Here is a 25,948-nt window from a genome sequence, read left to right as displayed (position 1 = left end):
TAATGTACACATTTCTAGTACCCTCTTGTTCGGACACTGTCCAAGGCTGTTATTCATAAAATGTTATTGTTTAGTTCAGATGTAGGAGAAATACCTTTAACACTGATCTAAAATTTGGAGCAATTTTATTATTTGATAAAACCAAGTTGAAGAGCATCAGAGACTTACTGGCCCCGTTTGTGTTTACTATTTGTGCTATTTGAGCTCTTCCAAGTAAGTCCAGCAGCCTAAGTTAAAATTGTGGAACAGTTTTTCCAGGGAAATGGTGACAGCACCAAGTCTGTCTGAGTTCAAGAGCCATTTGGACAACTCTCTTAGGCTCATGGTGTGATTCTTGAGGTGTCCTCTGCAGGACCAGGGGTTGGGCTTGATGATCCTGATGGGCTCCTTTCATTGCAGCATGTTCTATGAATCTATGATGCTGTGATTGTAGGATTCTTTGCTGGAAAGATGCTGGCTGCAACCATGCTCTATGTATAGCTGTTTTCCTTAAGTTCATACACAATGGAGCTGGTTTTCAGCTAATAAGTACTGGAGACAGGCTAAAAACTATCCCACAGTGCTTTCAAAATCAAGTGGAAGCTCAGGCTGAAGCTGTGGTCCTCACTGGGTCACTGCACAGGTCACTCCCTTTACATGCAGGCCTGGCAGGAGGACATGCACCTGCGCAGCCCTTTCACCCCTCCTCAGCCAAGGAAGCCTTCTGACAGGACATTTCCACGCACTTTACAGCCTTTTCCTCTGCCATACAGAAAAGAACAGCATTCACATACCTGAGAAGTGGTCCCATTAGCTCATGAACAGCATTTTTTCCTAAAAAGGAAACCCATCCCTTCCATCTTGCAAATAGCTGTGCAGAACAGCACCCTACAACTCGGGCATGACTGAGCTACTTTCAGTATCAGCCCTGATTATTATCTCCACGAGGAATGATTCCACTTCCACATAAAATAAAAATTACCCTAACCTTCAGCCATAGCATTAGGGAGTGAATCAGTCATATTTTCCCCTTCACATTTCTGAGAACACATAGAGGAAGAAATAAAAAATTAAAAATATTAGATATTGCCTTTTGACTTGACTGCTAACACAATAAAGCAGCATCGTAAACTGAATCATGGAAGTCTGCAGTCTTCATTGCTCCCTTTGCTGGTATTACTTCATGGATATTGGAGCCCTTAGGGAAACTGGAATATGAATAAAGATTTTTTTTTAAATCAGCCGTTTTTTCTTGGTTCTGTTTCTAAAAATAATGCAGTTTGCAAAAAACAGAAGGTTTGGTTTATAACACAAACAAAATTGTTACATTCTGAATGGGTTGTAAGTACCTGATTCTTTGCCTTTTTACTCATCCCTGCTAAAAAAAAAAAATCTGCAAATCCATTTGCTAACCAGCTGCACCTCTGTACTGAACAGATAACAACCTGTGCAAGCCAGGCTTTGCTGTGAATCGGTGCTGATAGGCCTGAATCTCATAGCTTTTTTTAAATGCTAATGACAAGAAACATTTCCTAAGCCAAAACGCTCTTGTAGATCTGTCTACTTCTATTATGACTGATATTTGCTTGTAAGTACATAGAACACTTGTTCACTGTGCCTTATCTGCTATGGTGCAGCATGCTGACCTACATACCATTCAGCACAATATGATGCACAAACATCTTCTAAATAATTTTTCATTTTCGACTTAAAAACAGTAGAGGCAAAATAGGATTGCTGCAAATCTAACAAAGAGATGGCATTATTTCCAAATAAAAATGTGCATTTTTCCAAAGAATTTATTTGTCTAGCAGCATGAAGTTCATACATAGCAATGCTTAAAAAGGGTGTTGAATTGCGATTAGGAAGGAAGGACTTAGGAAGAAGAACAAACCACATCTTTTCTACTTACATAGAATAATTAAGCTAACTTATTTCTCAAAACAATTAAAAGTTCAGCCTTTCTGAACCATGTTTTTGCAATATCACTAAATGCTGCTGATATAAGAGTGCTGAAATAAGTGTGATAATAACAATAAAGAATGATGGATAGAAAAGGATACAGTAGCTAAGGGAACAGAAATGATAGTCTATTACCTGCCATTGTCAAGCTAAACAGAAGTACAGTATTTATGATTTTTGCTGTGATGCCTGCTATGTTGTATAAGCCCAGTCTTTATGATGATACTTGTCGACTGAATGAAATAATTAATATGTCAGTTTTTATTGTAAATAAATATATGTCTTCCCAGTGGCCAGACATTATTTATATTAACAGTAGCACAGCCTCATATCTATCAAAAGCTTGTAGAGGAAAATGTACTTTAAGAGCTAAATTTTAAGAGTAAAACAGAAAATCTCCATCAATTCAGAGCCTTCCTAATCAATTTATATTCTGAAATGTTAAAGAAGGGCAGAAAAAGAAGCCTGCTCAAACAATAGAAAAAATAGAAATGCTTTGCCTTAGCAGGATACAGTAGCCCTAACTCCAAAATTAATATAACTATACATGACTTCTACATTGTAAAATGGGCTACATAAACCTAAATTAAAGGCATTTTTATAACAATCTGGTTTATACATGCACTGAATTGTGAAATATTTATTGGCCTGTTCCTACCTCTAGATGAAAAAAAAAGAAAAAACAAACCCACTTAAAAATTAGAGGAAGCATCAATGTTTAATCATAAAATAACTTTAAATTAATGACACAACAGGTATGTACTATTTATTAGTTTTCTAAAAATATACTGAATTTTCATATCCACAGTCACTACAATCTTTTTGTTTCTGGTGGAACATATGGTCCAGGAATCAGCTTGATTGCTATTTTAAACTGCAAAAATGAAAATAATTTGGGGAACAATCCAAGCTGCCGTGAGGTCAATAGAAGCATTTCCACTGATGCTTAGAAGCCCTTGGTCAGCCTGTTGTCTATTTTATCCCAGGCTGTAGTTTAGAACCAGTGAATGATAAGAAAAAGTAAAATGTTTGATACTTTTACCTATTACCTATCTTACCTTTGATTTATATTTAGAAAAAAAGGTTATCTGTAAATTCATGTCCAAAATGGTCAAAACTCACTGGCCCTTCTTTTGTTTCACTGTGTACCTTCTTGTACACAGTCCAAAGGCAACATCCCTCAGACAAGCCACTGACTTCTATTAAAGTGACAAACAGCGTCTTGACTCACGTTAGTTATATATCATTAATGAGAATAACATCTTATAAATCCACAAGTAGCTTGATGAGTCCAACATACAAATGGTTTGCAGTAATGTGGCTTCCAGAAATAGATTGCTAGAGACACTGATACATCTTATGGCATTAGCCTGCAATTGATGCTGCTTTTGGTAGATTAACTCTATAAGTAAGGTGGATTTCCCATTCACGTATCAGAATTGTTGTCCAGGTTCCTTTTTAATTTTGCAACATCTGTCAGAAAAACTTTGGGCCAGACCAGCACCTACTATTCCTTTAAATAGGGGGTACATATAATTGCTATTGTCCTCAGCAGTCATGAGCTAACAGAAACATAGACCAGGGATCAGATTTAACTATGCCAGGTCCACAGTCCATGGGTTCCACACCAAAATCATGGACTACTAGCTTGGCTTTAACCAAGGTTCAAACCATTCCCTGTGCTCAGGAAAAGCCAGTCTTGGTGGATTCCTGATGAATTGGGCTTCAACATATTATACTGGTTTGTGTCCAACCCAAATCCACAAAGAGAGTGTGAACCTAAGTTGAGATGCAGTGCTCAGTGCTCACCTCAGGCTGAAGTGTTTCTACTCACCTGTGCTTCCAGCTTTGGCCTGCAGTGACAGGTGGGTGCAGGCTTGCAAGTAAACAACATGAGCAGTAGGCAAATCCAGGCTGTAAATGCCTGAATGAACTTGTAACCACTGGCATAACTTTTATAATCAAGAACTATATTAATCACAAAGACCCCTGCCCATATCTTACTGCATTGTCTAAGATTGATACATCATGGCCCAGGATTGTCTTCTGAGCCCAACAAAGCTTGTGTGACTTCTAATTTTTTGTTTCCAAAAGGAGTAAATGAGAGGAAGTCTCCAAGATATACATTGCTATAGTCCTTTCTCATTGAATTCATTTCATTAAACACACATATCTGCAACAGAGTTTGCTGTGATGCACCTTTTACTGAAGAGTATGACTTGTAAGGGTTACAAGTCTTATTCAAAGTCTAATGGGAAATCCATAAAGGAGTGATGGAATAAATTTCACATATCTCTCCTCATCTTTGTTTAGGCCAGCAGATAGTATGGATTGTTTCTCTTTCAGCTACAGCTCTTCTAAAAACTTGAATTATCCTTAAATATACAGAGGACACAATTTTCACCCTCTAGATTGAGTAAGTCAGTAAATATTGCTATTCCAAAGGCTGTTTCATTTCCATCACACTGTTCTTGTCATTGGCCAAATAAACCAAGTCTTCTAACACAACACAGGAAACGTAGCTAGTGTCTGCATATTAATTAGCCTTCCTGACCTGAATAGACAATTACCTAGGGCCCTGGCCTTCATTTCCTAAGCACCCTAAACTCCACTGCAATGAACAAAATGAAAGAAAAGGCCTTTATTTTGGAATTACTTCTATGAAAATATTGCTCTTGCTGAAGAGATGGGATTTCTGAAAATGCCATGGAGAGTTTCTGACACTGCACAGAAGAACAGCATTGTTTTGTTCCAGATAAGGTCTTGTGCCCCCCTAAATGTCTGTCACCCAAAACTTAGGCTATCCTTTGTGCCTTAGAAAAAATATGGAAAGTATGGCTAGGGCTTCTATCATTTTGACCAAATATGTGTATAACTTAAAGCTGTTCTCTATTTTAATAAAAGAAAATGAGGTAATACTATAAAAATAACTTCCTTTGATCCTAGAAGCACTTTATTACAAGGTTTGCAAGCCAACTGGAATGAAAAACTTTTAAATAAAAAATTAATGCAAAAAAGCAGAGCTGGGAGATAGGTAGATTTAAGAAATATTGCCTTTTTTTTTTTACTGAGAGCTTCTGCAAAAAATATTTCTGTTTAAAAAAAATATGATTCCCCTTTCAACTCATTCCAGACACAATTTTACAGGTAGGCTCTGTGACTCATTAAATCCAGCTTTGAAGATGCACCATAATATAAAGTATTACAATTATCATATACCCTAAAAGCCTGTTTGGAATCTAACTCAGTAAAATGTATTAATGATCTGAAGAAGGTGGTAAATTCACACAGGATATTTAATTGGAAGCTACAGAGAGAGATATATTTACAGTGAATGAAGAGAAAATCAAGGTCTTGTTTCAATTCTAAAAAAATTAAAGAAAGTTACTAAATCTGTTTAACAATTACTTAAAACTTTGTTTCTCATAATTGTGTTTTCTGTAATGCATTTTTCCCCTAGAAACATTGTTATGTATTTAAAATGGACACCTGGAAATTATTCCTTTTGAAATTACAGATATACCTTCTCACCCTTTGCATTGCTGCAGAGGCAACTTAGGTAGTGCTTGATTGAGCTGAGTTTGACAGTAGAGAAGAAACAGTATTTTAAAAATACAAAGAATGTGATATGAGAGAGCAAATCAATAAAAAATGATAGTGGTAAGAAGGAGGGCCTGTAAATGTTCTCAGGCTGGGAGACAAGAGATTGTAAACAAAAGTGTAAAATAAAATGCATGTATGCATCATGTCAACTCAGAAAAAAATAAGGAAGGAAGAAAAGGACATGTAAGTATTTGAAAGGTGACTAAGGCCATATAGGCTATGAATTCACCTGCAAGAAGCCATACAAACCCCATCATTTGCGACATTTAAAATTGGACTGTCCATGGATCTAGAAAATGCACTCTGGAGAATAATCTAATATTACAGGAAGGTAAATTAACAGACCAGCAAGGTCTCTTCCATTCCTTATTTATGTGATAAATCCATTCTAAAAACACTTACACCATAAAAATTTATATCTTTCCACAATGTACATAGAGCTGCCCTGTTCTAGAAGAGGCTGAGAGCTGCTTGAAGGGCACAGGTACCCTGTGCTTTTAGGAGAGTCATGACAAAGCAGCGGTTATCTCCAAATTACAAAAAGAAAGGAAAAAAAACCCCACTAAAGTAAAGACAGTATCTGACAATGTTCCATGAACAGAAGCCCATTAAAACTAAGAGGACATTTGCCTTTAAATGGATGGATATCATTATGCATGCAAAAGTGCCCAAAAATAAAAAGGCAGAGTGGCTGCATTTCGAGGAAACAGTTGAGCGGCAGCAACCATTACCTTAGCAATTGCAGCACACAGGGCTCTCTGCTCTGCAGTCTAAAATGAGGACATTCCCTTTGCTGTATGATTTACTTTGAGTATGCTGCAATCTGCTTTTTCCTCAGGTAAAATGTCAGTGAGCAGTGTCCCAAACGTTTTCCCTGATCTTGTCAGGAGTCACTTTGTTTCCACAAAGGAAAAAAAAAAAAAACCAGTAAAAACCCTCAAACTTTCTGCTATGTTAACACTGCACAAAAACTCCCAAAAAAGAGGAGCTGGTGTGAGATGGGAAGCTCATGCCAGGCAAGGATCACACAGGACTGCCGCAGTGCAAAGAATGGATCCAAATCAGCCTTTCCACAGCCTGAGCAATGTGTTCTAGCTTGGGGCCAGCATGCAGACTGCACTGCATTTCTATCAGGTTGAGGAGGTGCCACAGAGAGGGAGGTCGCATGAATGAAACCAAGTGAAGACAATAGGATTTGGCCCTTTATTTAGGTGCCAGAGAGATGGTCTGCAGAATTTAAAGACCATGTACTACCAAACATATGGATGGATGGATGGATGGATGGATGGATGGATGGATGGATGGATGGATGGACGGACAATTTTAAGATACCACATGATACTCAGGTTTTAACAAATATATACATTTCACAACATATTTATTAAGTGCTCGACCTTGCCTCTCTGCATTTATTGCATAATGCATAACTACTGGACTGTGAAAAGCAGAAAGTACCTTCTCTGTCATGGCAGAGCATAAAACATCGATGACTGAGTTCTTTCATTTGTCAGCAAGAAAAATGACTGAATAGATCTGAACTGAGATCAAAGAAAAGGGAAAATGCTGCCTTTACATTGTTAAAAGCCATTCCCCGCATTCTTGCATTAAGCCTCATTGCAATAAAAGGTAGAAGAATGCAAAGTGGCCCCTCTGCCAACCCCTATGGTTGGCATGGTTTCAAGGAAAGTCTGCAATGAGATCAGCACTGAACCAGGAACATTTACCTCTGCCTCCCATTGTTTCCACCCTGCCCTTGGGTCACAGTGTGGTGATATCACCTGCTTATACAATATTGTACCCTCATTTTACATTATTCACTGGAAGAGGTAAGTGACGTTCTTTTCCCTTCTTCATGCTGTAAGTAAGGCTTCTGGCATGGGGAACAAATGGAGCATTCTTAGCAAACAGGTTATTTATACTTCTGAATTTAATGTTGAGATGTAGTGTTAATTCTTTTTTTCAGGCACATGGGGAACTGTACTTTTCAGAGACTCTCAGAATTGCTTTGAAGTAGATGTTGTGATGTGTTCTATTTTGCAGAGCTGCTGAGTGGAAGTCTAGTGTGAGCAAGTGTGTATTCCAATAACCATTGGTGACAGGCACATTCCCAGGCCAGAGATTTTTTTGGCTCAAAATCCCCATCCAGTTTTCAGGAAAAGGCTTGTTCATGGAAATAATAATAAGAAAAGTCCAGAAAGACAAATCAGTGGGATTTAATAGCCTACATGTAGAGGTCAGAAGTGTATTTGTAGATCAGTAAATCGAAAGCTGTATTTTAAATATCCATCTTGATGCTCAGTTCCTGAATTGAATGAAAATAGCAAGACAAAGAGAATCTAAAAGGGACTGTAAGCTGATCTACTGATGCAACAGCATGATAGTAATTTATACATGTGTCTGTTTAGTGCAGATTTACAGTAAAACTTACAATCTTAGCAGTAAAACCCTGCAATCTCAGGTGCTCTCTGAAAGTCACAGCACATGCACAGGACCAAAAAGAAGGAAAATTCCCATCAGTTTCATCCAGGACATTTTCATACGTGATTTTCCATCAGTCAGCAAAGAGGAAGGTCATTTTTGGAAAGCCAAATGAATTGTGGTATACCTGCACAGTTCAGTGTTATGCTATCAGCATGTTTGAGTTTGTATCATCAGTTTCATAGTTAATAATACAAGCCTAAAAGTCATGTTTGGCACATTATCAGTAATTTGCCAATGGTATGCAATTTTTAGGGATATAGGTGCTTTTCACCACACAGGCCTAGAGCAATTTTCTGTGTTCAAGAACAGAGTTTTCTCTTGACTGTCATTCCCAGGAAGATAGAGAGCTGTCTTTCTTCAGCTTGCACTGCCTTCTCTAAACCCCATACACCTTATTTTTCATTCTTTCCACCCTTCTAACACAGGTGAGTGACCTGGTAGCCATCAGCTGGTTCCTGAACAAGACTGAGCACTCACAGGCCATTTGCTCTGGCACACTCATCCAAATGTTCACCTGCACAGTAGGAAAATCCTTTCCATGGAGCAGTGCAGCTGGCCTGGCCAGCAGCAGGCTAAGCACAGCTGCAGATACCTGCAGCCCCTCTGCCCTGGGGTTGGTCAGCCTGGGAGGATGCTGGCCATGAGAGCAGCACCAACAGCCTGCTCACTGGGGAGCCTTCCAGGGCCACAGACAGAACACCTGCAGGCAGGGACATGAGAGGCAGGGAACTCTGGGGGTTTGGTGCCACTGTGAGGTCCTCTGACAGCACCACTGCAGCAGCAAGGAGGAGTTGGTGTCAGGTCAGGGGTCCTCCAGTCCCTGGGACCTTCTCGAGCAGAGTTTTTATCGTTCAATGGTTCCTCAGAGAAACTCCTTTTCCCTAGATTCAAATCCTCACATAAGACACCAGGCCTAGATTTTGGGTAAATATGCAGCATCTGTATAGGCATGAGAGTAGTTGATGTCACAGGACAAAACCTTTTTTAAGGGTGTGCTACAAATCTGAAGGGATACATAAAAGCTAAACTTAAGTGCCAGTAGGATTTATCACTGAAAAGCACAAGCTTTACGTTGTCAAAAGTGTTAAGTAAAAATTGTGTATCCATAAAGTGTAGAGCCAAGCAGCTGGCACCACAGAAAATATACCTACAGATGCTAGGTATAACTTTATTTGTGGCTTTGCTGATACTACAGGACCTTTTGTTTTTAAGGACATCTTTTGTTTCTGCGTGAAGCTTGGAGCTGATCACTGGGAAAACAAAAGACTTATGAAGGAAATTATTGGAAACAAATTTAGGCACCACTTTACATTTACCTGGAAACTAGAGAGTGCACACTAAAGCCAATTACTCTATATAGTTATAAGTGGACAAACAGCATCAATCTGCTCCTCAGACACTAATGAGGAGCATCAGTGGAGGAGACCAAATTCCATGCTGAAGTCCAGTGGGGACAGAGGAAGAGTCTGTGATTAGCTTCAAACACAGTTCCCTGTTTGAAGAAGGCAAGATATCAGTTTTCTCTGTACTTTGAGGCTGGGGCAGGGGCAATGAACAGTATTTTGGAATGAGCTCTAGTTGCTGAGAAAGGTTTGCCATACCTCAAGCTGCTTCTGGACAGGCAGGTGGAAAAGTTGGCTTCCTACCAGCAGAGTTCCTAACCCTGTACCAGCAACGTACAGGAGACAGAAGGGGGGAAAGTACTGATGCATGTTTATGGAAGGGTGGAAGTATGCACATGAAGTGCTCATTGCAATCTGAAGGAGCAATGCTGACCAGGCTCACACTAACACACACGGCTCCAGACTCAGTGTGCTGGTTTAAACTCACCATTGCCACGTCTCATGTCTAATTGGATGAGGAGGCTGGGGAAGGGAAGGGGGTCCACTCTTCATATATGAACTCTGCTCTAAAAACTACAAAGTGAGAAATTGGAAACTTTGTTCTTTCACCCTTTTTGTTCCTTGCTTCTCGGTATACCTGCAGTGCTTTCCCCTCCCCAACCATTCCTGATCTTTCTTTCTCACAAACAATTGCACAGCTGAGTAATCGCGTTTTCATAGTAATCCAACTTTCTAAATTTGAGATCAGTCTAGAAAAGAACAACATTCCCTTATTATAACAGTATATCACATCTCATCCCCCACTTTCAACACAGCATTCCAGCAAGTTCCCACTACCCATCTGATGAGGAGAGGAGGTAGGTAACTTTCTGCTGAAGACAACATCTCTCTTGCCTGTTTACACTGGAACCCAAGTCAAACTTTTTCCAAGCAAAGCTTCTCAGAGGAGAAGGCCAGAGCTGCAGCATTGAATGGCTGTCTCCTCACACTGGAGCTGTCAGCTACAATCAAAGCATCCATGTATGGTATTTCCAGTGGAAAAAAAAAAAGTACACAGATGTATAGTTTGCATTTATGTACTGTAGGGACACCCTTGAATCGTGTTAAAAAATGTCAGTCAAGACATCTGGTCAGCTGTCCTAATCCATATTGGGGTTTTTAGACTACTGTTATGCCCCAATATGCTTTGAACATTGCCAATATGCTTTCTCTGCAGTAGCAGCAGTGTGTCCCCTTTGGTTTCACAGCCCATCCCCGGCATTGTTTTTTATAGTGTCACGTACAGAGCAAAATGAAAAACCACATACTGTATCTCGTGTGTCTGGCTAATGAAACTGGTAGGACAAACCTTGTGTGATTAGGAACAGGGACGGATTGGCTTAGGTCTAGTTCATCTTACGGACTGCAAAAAGAATCAGCTGTCACTTGTGCCATGCAGCAGATGGACAGTTTGCATCCGATTTACATGCAGGCGCCAAAGCCTTTAGAAGCTTTGGCAGCCCACTTGCCATCAGGCAGCAGACTTTGATGTCCTGCAGATGGTTCCAGCAGCCATCTTGCTCGCTCGCGGTGCGCGGCGCTGTTGTGCCTCCTCGCCAGCTCCGGTGCCTCTGGAGCTGCCGCAGTGCGTGGTGCCCACCCAAGGCTCAGCACCCTTTGGCCGCTGCCTAGGCACAGTTGCATTTTCATTTCAATACAAAGCTCTGCTGCGCTTTGCTTTTATGGCAACTGCGTGCTTGCACCCACATTAAAAATCCTAACAGTGCCTACTGCAAGCTGTCCCCCCTCTCTCTATGCTGAGTTTTGCTGTGCTTCACATTTCCTACCTAGAACCCCGACAAATCCACCACCCCCGCTCCCTTCAACGATAATAGCATAATTTCAGAACAACCGCTGATCCAATTTCTGTATGAATTTAGCTCACCAATGCAGCTTTGCCTTAACACGGTTCAACCCGTCCTAGGTAATGACACGGAACAAAGAGTTTTCTTCATGGTGGTCAGGCTAATCTTGCTCCATGAATAGCCCAGAGTAATCTATCAGCAGTGGAAAGCTGTGGCTGGAGGTCTTCCAAAACCAGCTCTTTCGCATGTGGTAGGAGCAGTTAGGAATTCTGACTGGCACTATTAGTCAGGAGCCATGTCATCACGCTACAGAAGGGACTGCAGTTGTCCCCACTAGGTAGGATCAGCCCAGCATATTCTACCACATTTTTCCATCCCTTGAGTATTACTGGAAGTTCAGCAAAAAGTCTCTGATGAGGCTTTAAGAACCCAGCTAGAAGAGGCAGATTCAGTAATTGTGATTTCCAGACAGTCGTAAGTAATAGAAAATAAATAGTGGCGGGGGGGGGGGGGTTGCGGGCTGGGGGGACAAATATACATTCATATCTACACACACACACACACACACACACACACACACACACGCACACATACACTCGTATAAATTGTCAATTAATGTGGACTGGTTACAGCCAGCAAACAAGAAAAAAAATAAACAGTTAATTAGAGCTTTTGGAATCATTTATATATATACAGTGCATCATTTGCAGGTGCTACAAAAGTGAAAAATAACCATTATAATTACTAGTATTCAAAGATTCATATTTTCGCCCATGTAATTGATTTAGGATTATCAGTTTTCTTGTAGTTATACAAAAGGCCTGTCAAGGTGTTTCCACACGTGTTTGGCTCATGCATGTTCCAAAAACAAGTCAAAATGCTATTGTATTTTACACGGCAGAGTTAAAGTGACTCTGAAAAATAGGCCAGGTTTTACCTGGATCATTATCTCAGTTAAATTATCTTACATATGTTTTAATTTTTTTTTGTTCATACTTTCTTCATCTTTTTTCCCCCTTTTTCTTTTTTGTTAAAATGCATCTGTGTTTGTTGACTGCCCCAGATTATATCTAAGTGAGGAGTGGGAGTACTTGCACCTGGTACAGTATATGTAGCTTAACAATACATATCATTACATTATTTACAGCTCATTTTATGTTATTCAATAGTAAACTGCAGATTAACCCTTTGAGAGCCTGGCTGGTGCTACTCGGTGAGGCAGAGGAGCTTGGTGTTTTTCAGGGCTGTGGGAGTACATCTATAACTGCATTCATAAAGATGGCAGTGTGCTCATTATGAAGGAGATCACCACCAGAGCCAGCTAATTCCTCTCCCAGGAAATCTCGTCCGTAATCACATTCCTTACCACACCATGCTTGTACTTCTGCTGATAACACAGGTTATAAAAGGGACTCACTCAGTGCTGGAGTCAATTAATGAGCAGGCTTTTTAACCTCCTTTATTGGAGTACATTCGGCACCAAAGGGACCCGATGTTGTGCTGCTGGCAGGAAAAGGGCCCAAGAAATGCCATTTCAGGACATTTCAGGCCTGGGTCCAGTTCCCTGAAATGGGCATCACGACTGACCTCATTCGGCACTGACTCAGCAGCCTCAGCACCCACAGGAGAGGAGACAGCACTCTGATAAAGCCTGAAGAAACACTTTTCTCACAGTCTAGAGAGGAAAGTTATCTCTGACCAAAGGACTGATGGATTCAGGCATCACCTTCACTTCCCCTGCAGCTGGAAAAAGCCATGAGTCACAATCTCCCATTGTGTTTGCATTTGTGGAGTGGTTTGCTTTTTTGGCCAGAGGAGAGAGGGAGAAAGGCAGGGAAGTTGCACAGAAGCAGAGGAAATGAAAATGGCAGGATCTGGGGTGACAAATTTCGGGACTGGGAAACTTGAATACACAATGCCACGCAAAACCTTTCCCTCTATTTTAGCAATGTTCAGTGTGGTCACGCCAGGCAGAGAAATGCACAAACTGGCCTTTCCTTTCCCCAGCAATTTGTTTGGCATACAGCACACGTATCTGTCAAAATGTTGAGCATGCCATGCGGTGCTGAGATAATTCTTCTGTGGTAAGCACCGAAGTAGGAAGGGGCTCCTGCATCATAACACTCCTATTCCTAACCTTTAAATACTCATCAATATCTCTGTTGCTGAATTAATCAGTCTCAAGATTATCAGCAATTTAGTTGCATTTTGTTGGTAATTAGCTTGATAAATTAGCATCTGCAATATAAAACTTGACATCTTATTGTTCCCTCAGTTTTATGGTACTTCTGGAAAAAAAAAAAAACAACCAAACAAACCAACCAAACAGCAGTTTATTTTAAAAAGTGATCATTTCTATTACAATAAAGACAGATACCAAAACCAAAGTTTGACAAGCTTAGTAGCTGACAGAAACAAGCTCCATTGATATCCACTGGGCAAAATATCAAAGATGAATAGCTTATAATGCAAACTTCAAAAGTATGGTTTAAAAAATAAAATTTGAATCCGTTCGCTGTGGGCAGCTACTTCTTGTAAGTAAAATAAAATAAATGTTCAATGAATTAATTTTCCACATTTTCTGCAGAAAGACTGACAAATAAACTTTGAAATATGAGGGAATTGACAATTAATAGGAAATAAATGTATTTATTCCAGCAGGTCTCTCAAAGCTATCTGAATTTTCTCAAATCATGTAAGAAAACCCAAACCTTTTCTTCTCACCCCACCTTTCCGTTCTGGGCCATATTGCTACATCTTGGGGACACCCCATTGTGCAGGACACCAATGTCTTTTTCTGTTTTGGGGGCAATCAAGCAGCAACCAAAGGCAAGCCGATACTCCCATCTCCTCCTTTTCATGATGAAAGGAAAGAGCAGGGTAGGTATCTTTCTCAGAAAAAAAAAAAAAAAACGTTTAAAATACAGCAATTTACCAGTACAGATGTGGTATTATAAACTGAAAATTCCACAGCATTTTACCTTAGCCATTATTCCTGATGTAGAAAACTGTGCTAATAGAAACATTCCTATTAATCTGAATTTGAGATATTTCATACAATGTATATTACCTTTCTGCTGCCTGCAACCTTCTGCCAGGTTTTTTTTTCCCCCTTTTTTTAGGAGGTGCTTTGAGAGGAATATGCCATGAGAACAATACACAGCTGCTGCTGTATAGAGATATCTAATTGTCAATATTGTGGAATTTCTACAGCTTATTACTTGCATTCAGTCTAATTCTGGGCAAATTGCCAGTCACTTCAGGGACATTCAAGTGAGCCATATTACACGTGGTACGGCATCACAGCTTTAAGATACCCGGCTGTTTTGCCTCTGGCCAGGGAATGTTTGTACCAATGCTACTGAGTGAAGGGGGGTAACTACAAATAAAATAAAATTTGTATTTTTTCAAGTGGGCTGCATTTCAAGCCCAGATGTTAGTAATGAAAGATTCAATTTAAGGATTTAAATTACAAATAAATAAAGTATGAAACAGATGTGATTTTTAAGGAAGTTCAAATTATCCAGGAAGAAAAATATCTCTGTGCATGACAAAGTAATAGGGATTGTCTTGAGAGTCTGTTGAAAACAATCTGCTGTGCTAGATACACCCTAAGGACAGGATTGGTTTGGAATGGGAAGGACTGGTGGAGCTTGTCATTAAACAAAAATTGTGTTTAATAAAACTTTATAACCGTGATTAATCCTATGAGGCCCTAAAGGAGTTTGCAGTTTCTGATAAACACATTTTCCTTGTTTGCAATGGTAATGATATTTTGAAGTGAATGGAATCTGAACAAAAAACTCTAAGGGTAAAAAAGGACTTGTCAGGTACCACCTATGAAGAAATTACCATGGCACAAAAGAAAGAAGGGCCACCCACAAGGGAAACCTTAGATTATATGTTTGAAAAAAGGGGGGAAATTATGGGTTGATACAGGTCTCTCTTTACAGTAGTTTGATCACCACAGAATTGCCTATAAAACCCACAGAAATTATTCGAGGTGATCTCGCATGTGAAGATTAGAATCCCACATGTACAATGCAGGTGCTCACTGGCAAAAGAATGAAGTACTGGAGCTGCTGCAGTAATTTTAAACCATGTGTATACAGAGAGCAGGGAACATCAGCCAGTGTAGTTGCTTTGCTGACCAGCACAAAGTCCCAGGGCTGCATGTTTAAAAACTCACATTTTGCAGGGAGAGCATGCAAGCAGTAGCTGTTGATGGTGATGATGATTAAGGATCTAATTCAGCAAGGTGTTGAAGAACACAGCTGGGTTTAAACAGTGGGAGACATGCACCTCCTTATGTGCTACATGGACTTGGCCTGAGGAGGAGTCCTTGCATTCCTTGTCACCACAAAAATAATTTTTAAGGGTTCCACAAGAGAGTAAGAAATCTGTGTGCACAAACCAAAGGTAGAAGGATTGAATAGCACATTACAGAAACAAATATAGAAATATTTGCTATTCCCCCAAAAGGGTGTGGTATAGAATCCTTACACAATGGGGTGAAAGTAGACCAGGTCAAAATACCTGCAGTAATGATGAGCTAAGGATTATCTGTCTTTTACCTGATTTTATTTTGAGAGGCCATCTGTAGTAAGAAGATTTCTTCTTATTGTATGGGCTACTAATAAATTCTGTATGCGCTACTTACCAGCCCTGGAATGAGTGATTCCATGCCCCCTGCAAAAAATTTTTAAAACCCAAGGAAAGCAAAAATCCAATAAAAACAAACAGCTTCCTCTGGTATGAATACTCTAGCACTTCCCCAAATTGTCAGAAGCCTTTTCTATTTGTCTTCATTTGGGACAAAGCCACATCTAGAAGTGCTCTCTTCAGCTAGGAAGTGTTTGGGTTTCTTTTTAATAGGAGAGAATAAATGCTTTCAAGCTATGCTAATTTTTTTTTTAATTAGCCTATTTATTTTTCTCAGTTTTATTCTATAGGGGTTATATTTGTTTGAGACCTTTTGAGTCCAGTTCCCTTGCCTGGCTTATATCTGAGTTTAATATCAAAAGCACAGCTTTGCTACCTCTTTGCTCTTTGTGATGAATTTTTCATTTCCTACATCATTCACAACTCCTTGCTGTAATTTCATATGGCCTGTATAGCACTGTATATATCTGGACCATAAACAGAGACAAAATCAAGTTGAGCTTTTATGAAAATGCATCCTATTAAAGTGCAAATTTCTTTGCACCACCATATCACAAGCAGCTTTTGCAGGAAAAGAAAAGAGTGTCAATCCAGTGTCGGCACATGGGTGGCTCCAGTGACCCAAAAGGCCTTTACAATCTCCAGCTCCTATGATTCTGTAAAGATATGGTGTTTCAAGGCAAAGCAAGGAATACTTTTTTCCATCAATTGTCAAATATTTCAGGTACTTCTATTATTAAGCATAGCATAATAACATGAAAAGCAAAACTGGGTTGTAGGGTGAGAAGAAAACAGAGCACTTAATTGCATACACTGTTACTGTCCAGATTAACAAAAAAAATGTCTTTTTAAGGAGGTGCTGGGGCACGTTATATAGATATGCGATGTCTTCTCTTCATGGAGAAAAGATTTTGTTTGTGAAGCACAGAAGTCCACACACAAAGGAAAAAAAAAAAGAGAAAGACAACTAAACCCAAACCAGCCAACACAACAGATTTGCATTCCCTTCTGGCACAGAGTCCTCATTACCTTGCAGTGGAAATGAAGGAACCTCAGCACCTTTTACAAACACAGTCTCTCAGGGATCATCTCCACAAGCCATGTGCACCTTTAGCTAGCTTAAACAAGGAAGACTAACATATAAAAAAATCTGATAGCATCTTCGCACCAAAACCTGTTAATGCTTCCTTCATAGCAACACACTCTTAGAAAAGCATTAGATCCTGAAGCAGTCACAGCTTTAAGGTGCCATTTATGTCTTTCTGGGACTGACTAGAACCAGGACCCAGGAGATACCTTGGGGTGTGCTCAAAGATAAGCATATTTTTGTACATCATGCATTTATTGGCCATCTGACTTTTTTTTGCTTCATTTTTCAAGTTATATTAACTTTAATTCTAATTTTCTTGTAGTGGCTAGTGCTGAATTGTATTTTTTTCCCCCTTCAGATTCTAAGGTAATCATTTGAGGACTTATCTTCCAGTTAAATGAATTCCATACTGGCAGCATTACTTTACAATAGGAAAACAAGTAGAATAACAATTTATCATTTTTTTGTATGGCTGTGTACAGAACAGTGGCTCTGTTTCTTGTATTATTATTACAGCAGCAATTAAAAGTGCCAGGCAGGGACCAGTTCCCACTGCATTATGTGCTATTTAAGCATAAAGTTCAGCCTCTCTAATAAGTTTACAGTCTCTCTTACTCAGTTCCAGACTTCCCTGCCCTCACAAACACATTGGCTTCTTGCTATATCATCTTCAAAGGGTGACCTGAGGATGCCCTTGATACCAGGCTTGTCTGCCATGAAGACCCAGACAGTAAATACTGTCTGTGCCTGGGCTCCAGGGCAGGCAGGAACACCCCCCCACCCCACAGAGCCTGGCAGCAGGAACACAGAGCCCACAGACTGCCTGAGAGGCCACCAAGAGATGGGCTGCAACATCACCTGTATCTGCAACTCTGCAGATGCCTTTCCACCCCAAAATTTCAGCAGAGGGTTGTCTGCCTCTAGTTACAACTCCACCATGGGGAAAAGATGATGCTCTTTCCCTTACTTTATAATCCATACCCAAGGACCTCATCACACAGCTTAACATATCCTTTTCTATGGTCTTTTAAGCACAAGTGCACATCTGCAGAAATATTTCTAAAGCTATATGTAAAGTTTAATGTATAGTGCATAAATAACAGATGCACAAGTGCATCTTGAGATGAACAAATTCTGTGAACATATTCATAATTAGAGATTATAACACATTGCAGACTTCAGGAAAGATATTTTCTATGAGGAATTATAGGCATCAATGCATCGCAGAGTGAGGGGCTGGATTTAGATCATGAATCTCTTTTTCCAATTTATAAAGCTGCCAAAGTTGACAGAAGAGTAGGTAAATTAATTGATGATCCTTGTGCTATAAAGGTGTAGGTTTAAAATGTAAGCTTCCATATCCCACTCATCCTGCCGAGCCTGAGGAATGCGAGGCTCCCTGTGGGACGAGAGAAGCCCTGTGAGTCAGACCATTTTGCCTGTGGGGTTTGAAGACTTCCCTGCTCTGGGTTTATTCCCCTGTGGTGCAGTGCCTGCCTGATGCTGAGAGCTGGTGTGCACCCACCAGCACAGCTCAAGGGGCTCACCATGCTGTGGGACCCTGGCTAATGCCTCTGTACACAGCACTGACATGTGTGGAGGTGCCAGCCTTCTCAGAGCTCATTTTGGATTGCTTACATTAACCTTCATTGCACCTCCTGGACCTGCTCTTCTACTTGCTTTGCATGGATAGGTTAAAGCACAAATACAGGTGCTGCAGGTAAGGACAGCGTGGGAGAGCCTGCAGGTTTTTTGCCAATACGACACCTGATCTATGGGATAAAAAGACCACTTTGGCTTCCAAGGACCTCAACCTGACAGCTTTCATGAGCACTAAATCCACTTTTAAAAAACGGAATCCCTCGATAGAATTAAAGCCTCGTAATACAGTTGTCTGTTATTTATTCTATATTTAATAATCCTTCTCTATGACACACATTGGAGATATAGGAGATGCTCTCATAAACTTTTTAAAATAAACCCATTTCTTTCCCAGGAGGCTCCACCTGACACAAGCCATTACTGAAGATTGACGGGAAAGTGTGCTGGTAGCCAAGACATGCTCTAAGACAAGAAGATACTTAAATGATTTATTTGTTGTAAGGCATTTGAGAAGCTGTTTGGCCTGTACAGAAATGAGCAGGGGTACTCTACCTCAAAACTGAGGCACCAATTTGGGGAAAAAAATTGAAATGCAGAACATGTCAATTTATTGCACTCATTAGTTATTGAAACAGTGTTTGTTTTTTCACAACTATTAGCCAATTACCACTGGTTTCAAACCAGCAAGCAGAAAAAGATAAGGACCATGAAGTCCCCTTGGGAACCCTACTCTCCCAGGAAGGGGAAGGGAGTTATTTTGATTGCCCAGTGTGTAGTAGGAGGCTGACAGCTGATCATGTTGAATCATTTCAAAGTTCAATACAAAGTCAACAGAAGTACAGAGGCAAGAAGCCAGGGAATCCTCCCAGGAGTCTAGATTGCAGGAAATAAAACCTAAATCAATGCACCACCAAGGATGCCTATCAGCAGACCACTAAAAAACACCAAGCTCTCTTCTACAGCTGAAGAAAAATGCTGGTGTTACCTCTCCTAAACAGACGAACAGTTTTTCTCCCAGAGCTGCTGGTTTGGCTTGGGGAGGGATTTGGTTCTAGGTCTATACCTGATTAGACTGTAAATCATGAAGCAAGAGAACCCCCAAGCACTCCTCCAGAATGGACAAGAACCAGCTGAAGGCTCAGAAAAATCTTTCCACCGTATATGCAAAGATGGAAGCGTGGATACAATGACTTCTTCTAAATTGCAAGTGGCTAAACACAAAACAATAGACATAAAACAACAAAAGTAAGACTTAAAATACTGGTAATTTTTTAATCCCTGTAAGCAAACTTTCCCTCTAATATTAGAAAAACAGGCTTTACTGAGAGGATAAATCTGTCATTTCTCAGACCAAACAATTTTTTCCACCTATTTTAAAGGAAGAGGAAAGAGATGGGATATGGAAAGGTGCATGAGCCAGGCTGTGCAGTAGAGGCTGCTTGCAGATTTAATTGTACTGAGAGCTGCTGCCTCTCTTTATGTCTGCTAGATTTAAACCACCTTACACCACTAACAGATCCAAGGCAGCAAAGCACATCAACATGTGCTGAGCTCTAACTCATTCGGATTACTCACACGCCTAACAAAAATCATGTGCTCATGTGTTTTTCTGTGCTTCTCACCACAGAACCAGAAGCAATTTAGAAATGTTTTCACTCTGGAATGAAATTAAGAATTTGGGAGTAGTCAGCAGAGGCTTTTTCTAAAAATCCTTCATTTCTTTGTGTCTCTGCAACTTGACATTCTGCTGTTTCTGCCATTTACATCTTGTTAATGCTGGGCAGGTGTTCTCCAGTGCAGGATTTTCCATTTGCAGGATGTCAGAGGGACACACATAGGACAGTGGGATTCTTGGAAGCTGCAAGGGACTGGCAGCCTCTGAAGCTGCATGAGAAACAGCACGATGTCAAAATTTACCCTTGAAAATATTTTAAGTTTCAGATGTTGCATCACGTACTTGGCTAAATTAAATTTCCCGGCAACTGTTTCCTTAAGCAAACATTTGCTTTCAAACCAATCCCAGATTTTTTATTTTTTATTTCCCCCCTCAATATAATATCTGATTCAGCAGATTTTAAATACTCAATATATCTTTAAATGCCAATGCACAACAAGTATAGCAGGTGTTTAATTGTGGTTTAAATATCCACATTTTTCACATTTTACAATCACAATTAAAATTAAGCAATAACACCAAAGGAGTTCCGGTATGCAGCAATAATACTTACCCATATAGTGAAATTGATAAGGATCCAGATATAATGATGCCCATTGTAGTAACCCTGTGGTGACTGATTGCTATTCTGCTGTTAGCAAACAACTAAGAAATACTTTATTTTTTTCAGAATTATCAATTTGTTTCTAGGGTATGAGAACAATGAAAACCTTGAGGGAGAAAGCAATAGTTAGTGAGGTATTAAAACAGTTCTATAACTAATAAAAACACTAAATCAAGTTAGATATGCAGCAGTGTGTCATTTCTATTTTAATAAAAAAGTACATTATTCTCTCCTCAAAATTACAAAATTTTATTTTTTTTAGTCATTGCCAGCATAATCGGAAAGTTTAAAAAAGTCATAAATCTACAGTTTCTGGAACTGTCATTTATGTGATTTCTATTCTTTAAAAAGACTGAGTATAGCACATGTATTCATAAAACAATCTTTTTGAAAACTTATTTGCATCATTGCTCAGATTTTTTTTAAGGGGAGAGCAAGGGGAATTTTATACAAAAAAATGTTAGCATTTCCTAATGTCTCCATACATGAGTGATCTGTGAAACACATTCTTAGGAGCTATGCCTCCTACATATATTGTACTAGATAGTAAAATAAATCTAATGGATTCAAACTGCACCACAAATCCTGTGGTGTGGGAAAATCAACAGACAAACTGAGCTCTTCTAATGCAGAGACCTAAGTAATAAAATTCACCATTCAAATAATAACTGATGGTATCACCACAAATTAACATGGAAAAGAGCATACTCCTCATCTTCCAAAAATCCAGAGCAAGAGAGAAGTGACTGTCACATGGCTGGGGATGATATTTTTATAATTTGGGTGATCTGAAATTTATTGCTTTTTAATATTTAATAACTCAATCCCATAGTTCTCGCTCAAGTAATTTTCCCATAGAGGTCCATAACATGTACAGATATATAGAAGCAAAATTCAACATACATTTAGGAACAATGATAAATAAACCTTGGTATTGGTACTATTCTGGTGAGAAGGGCCAGAGGGAAACAGCAGCTGCCATGAAAGATGGTCACTTACTTGAGAAAAGGAAAATTTGAGACTTCTTGACAATAGTATTCCTTCCAGACATGCTGAAACAAGCACACCACGACAATTCAAGCTTCATTTTCTGCTCTGCCACCTGTACCACCAAAAATATTAATCCTTTTGTGCACCTGGGAGACCTATAGCTTTATGGAAAATTAAACCTGGATGGAGCCATATTGCCCACTCTTCCCTTTCTTCCTGAAATTAGAGGGAAAACCTGAGATTTTCCTTGACAAGGTGAATGGAATAGTGACCAGTACACTGCTGCATTCCCTTCCCAACTCAACTCTCCTGGACATACAGGGATAGTGCTAATCAAGAGTATATAAAAGGATAAGAGTATCTATACATGTTCAGTCAAAATATGGAAGCTCAATGAAATTCACCTTCCTTCTTCAAACCCTTTCCAATTAAAATGTTTCACTTTATAAAAATATCAAGGCAATCTAGGGGGAAACAACTGAATTTGTTTTATTTTATTAAAAAAAAAAAAAAAAAAAAACAAAAAACCTAAAAACCAAAACCAGCAATCTAGGAGGCAGAAGCATTTTGACAGTCTTAAAAGCATATTTTTGTTGACTTAGTGTAAGTCCATCTTGCCCTCCATGGCTCATAGTTCCTTGGATTTGGACTTTGAAAACATTCCTGAGATGTTAACATTTCATACAAGTCATGAAAATGTTTACATTTCCAAAGTTCTTGTTGAATGGAAGCATGGTTTCTTGCCCAAGTCTAGCAGATTAGCCTGCTCCCAAAATAAAGCATTGGTGAGAAGCTAATGCAGTTTAATTCCCATTGAAAGAAAACCAACCATTTCTAAATCCGTTCTTTTTCCTACAGATGTACCATCTGGAGAAGGTCATGAAGGAGGAGAGAGAAAGAATGGAAAGGAACAGAATGCAGAAAGGCTGCCATGTAGAAGACTCCAAATTTTGATGAGAATACATGCTAAGGATGTGGTGAGCTACACGATAAATGAGCGGGTGGGAAAGAATTCTCTGACGTTGGTTGGCTGATGTGTGGCCATCGAATAAATAGGTTGTGATTAAGAGGCAGTTCCCATCATAAAAAGTTTACAGTCTAAATAATTCAAGCGCACAAAGGACCAAAGGGAGAAAAACAAAATTTGTGGATGGGAAACCAAGGTACTTTGCTACCACTCTACTCTGTGTCCTTCTTATCTGACCCACTGAGCCTTTTCTTACAAATGCATTTTTGATGTGCTTAACAAAATGCATTCACTTCATGCAGTTGGCAGACTTAGTTGTTGCATCAAAAATAGTTAATGGCAAGTATCAGCATTTTTATATTTCTTTCCTTGTGCAAGTATTTAATAACAGGGAAATAGCAAACAACAGCTGTGTAAAGGGAAAGAGCAGTATAAATGAATGCTTATCCTGCATCACAGGGAATGATAGAAGCCTGAGACTCAGACTGGGAAATTCCCCCAGATTGCAGCCAGGTGCTTTTGTGAACCACTCAAGACTGGCCAGGAGAAATCTGTTTGCCACTCAAAACTAGTCAGGAGTAATCTGACGGGCGTTACTGTTCACAGGTACCTTGTGCATATATGGGATCTTATAAGGAAAGCACGAGTCTGCCTGTAAGTAAAAAAGACAAAAAAACCCTCCAAAATAGAGAGATCTAAACAAACCACATACACTAAACAGACCCCATTGGGACAAAAATAATCAGAAGGTCTGCATGCAGGACAGGATGTTGACAATGACTCCAGCTCTACTGGAACAAAACTGCCCCTGACATCCCTGAAGACAAGGGCTTTTGCCCAGCTGGGAAAGTCTGACTTGCGTTGCCTTTGCCTTTGATGGCACTACTGAGCCTCATTTTAGGAGAGTTGTGGATAAAGAGGGGTTTTTTTTTCCTCTCTCTCTCTAGGCTTCCTTGATCTGATCATGACGCAAAAAACCTAATTACAGCAATTAATACAGAATTAGAATAGTTTCATGCTAACTCTGAGAGTAGCTTTCTAGCAGCAGATTGCTTAGAGATACAGGGTTTGAAGCAAACTCTAAAGCTCTTATTTTCCTGATTACAGCTGTTGAAAAACTAACATGTTGGTCCTCAGAATGAAGAGAGAAAGATGACTATGAAGCCCGTGTGAGTATATTATTCTGCAAAGTGCAGCAATACATTAATATAGACAGAGGCTTACAAAAGAACTAAGGAATGTGCTCAGAAGCCAAACCCCTTTTCATTCTCAGGCTCTTTACTCCTTTTTGGTGCCAGAAAATTATGCCTACCTGGTTATTTCCCTTTAACGTCACCAGAGAGATACACAAATCTAAATGGGAAAACAAAAGGGGGAGATGTAAAGGAAAGGAGTCAGCTGCAAATGTTCTTCAGTAACTTAAAACAATGTTAGGCGAAATCTGACTAGTGCAGAGAACGTAACACATGATAACAGCATGACCTCAAATGACTCGCTCTCCATTTAAACTTCAACATCTAGGTCTCTACAGGAATTAGCATACACATTCTGGACACTCATTACCCATGCCTGGTTTTGTATAGCACACAAAAAAAAAGGCAAGAGAAAGAAAGTGTAAACCCTTGCCAGCGTATTGTTTGCTGGCAATAGCAAGCAAACCGAATACTGAGCAGTCATGCTTCATCCAACAAGCATAACTGCTAGCCAAATGCAGGCTTACAATTGTTTGGATGAAAAAGAGACTACCATCCATTCACCTCTGTATTAAGGATTTGATGAACTGTGCTGCAGCAAGCTAGGAATCAATCTTTTGGAAAGAACTGATATGAACATTTACTACAGGATGTGGCAAAGAGTATGAACTTCTCACATACACAATTTCCAAGAGGAAATAACTATAAACATCAGATTCTATGGCTCCCATTGACAGGGATCAAAAAAATACCTCAAACAGCTTCATCAGTGGGAACCATACGTGACCCCTAAAAGACATCAACTTCAGTTCTCTTCTCTTTTTTCAGTGTTTTGAGACTGAAGATACAAGAACTAGGCTTACTTCTCTGACAGCTTAACCCCTTCCTCTGCCTCCTCAGTGCAGGGAATCATCCTCTGCTGCTTCAGGGGAAGTTCAGGGAATCAAATGGGCTTGCACCCTCTTCCTCCAGTTAGTACAGTTTTAAAACACTGCACAAAAACAGTACCTTTTCATGGTAGCATGCACTGTTTCAGCTCAAATGTCCACCCAGGGCTGCAGTAACAGCACCTCTAAAGGAGAGAGTCAGTGCAGCACAAAAATGGATCAAGCTGGAAAGAGAAAGCTGGAAACAGCCCCTAACAGCTTCTATAACCAGTCCATGAAATAAAGAGATGAAGCTCCTTGTGAGAGGTGATTTTGACCACGCTGTTGAGAGAAAAATAGGGTGAAGGAAAAGCAGTAGCAGCAATACTTTTTCCTCTGTTGTGGCAGTGTAACTTTTAGGAAGGGAAAGAGAATCTGGACCGTGATCTGGACTGAACTGCTGTGGTACACCAGCAAGTCTGTATTTGGTGTGAAATTGCATTACATATTCAAAGCACTCTGCATGTATCATTTGTAAAAAAGTCCTGAAGATAATATCAGAATCCCTGTAACTTAGAATAATACAGCCTGTCAAGGAAAGAGATGTGTCCACAGGAAAAAAAAATTCTGAGTGTGCAATCACTCAGAAAATGTATGATACTAAGAAACCCTCTTAAACAAATAACCATTAATGGAACAAATCTGTTAAAATAATTATTTTTCCATGCTCAAATGTTACAGGTTTAATAAATTTTTACTGTATTAGCATGGAAATGCACTTTCACTTTCCATAGCTAATCTTGAAGGAACACACATTAACATACTGTATTTTTCTGCTGTATTAATGGACATTACAACTAAGACAGTATTATACTCATTATGAACCTAATAACTAACACATGATCACAAAGCATTACTATGTTAACACTTTCCTGAAGAAATGTGAAATGAATAACACCTCTGTTTAGATGACTATTAAAAAGAATTTTCCTTATTAGAAGACAAAACCCCGTACAGTCATTTCTAAGAAAGCTTAGAACATACCTGACATCCAGTATCCATAGCGTTAGTCACCTCTGCATATGAA

This window comes from Molothrus ater, chromosome 1, assembly GCF_012460135.2.
Source record: "Molothrus ater isolate BHLD 08-10-18 breed brown headed cowbird chromosome 1, BPBGC_Mater_1.1, whole genome shotgun sequence".
NCBI lineage: Eukaryota > Metazoa > Chordata > Aves > Passeriformes > Icteridae > Molothrus > Molothrus ater.
This window is presented reverse-complemented; position numbering follows the sequence as displayed.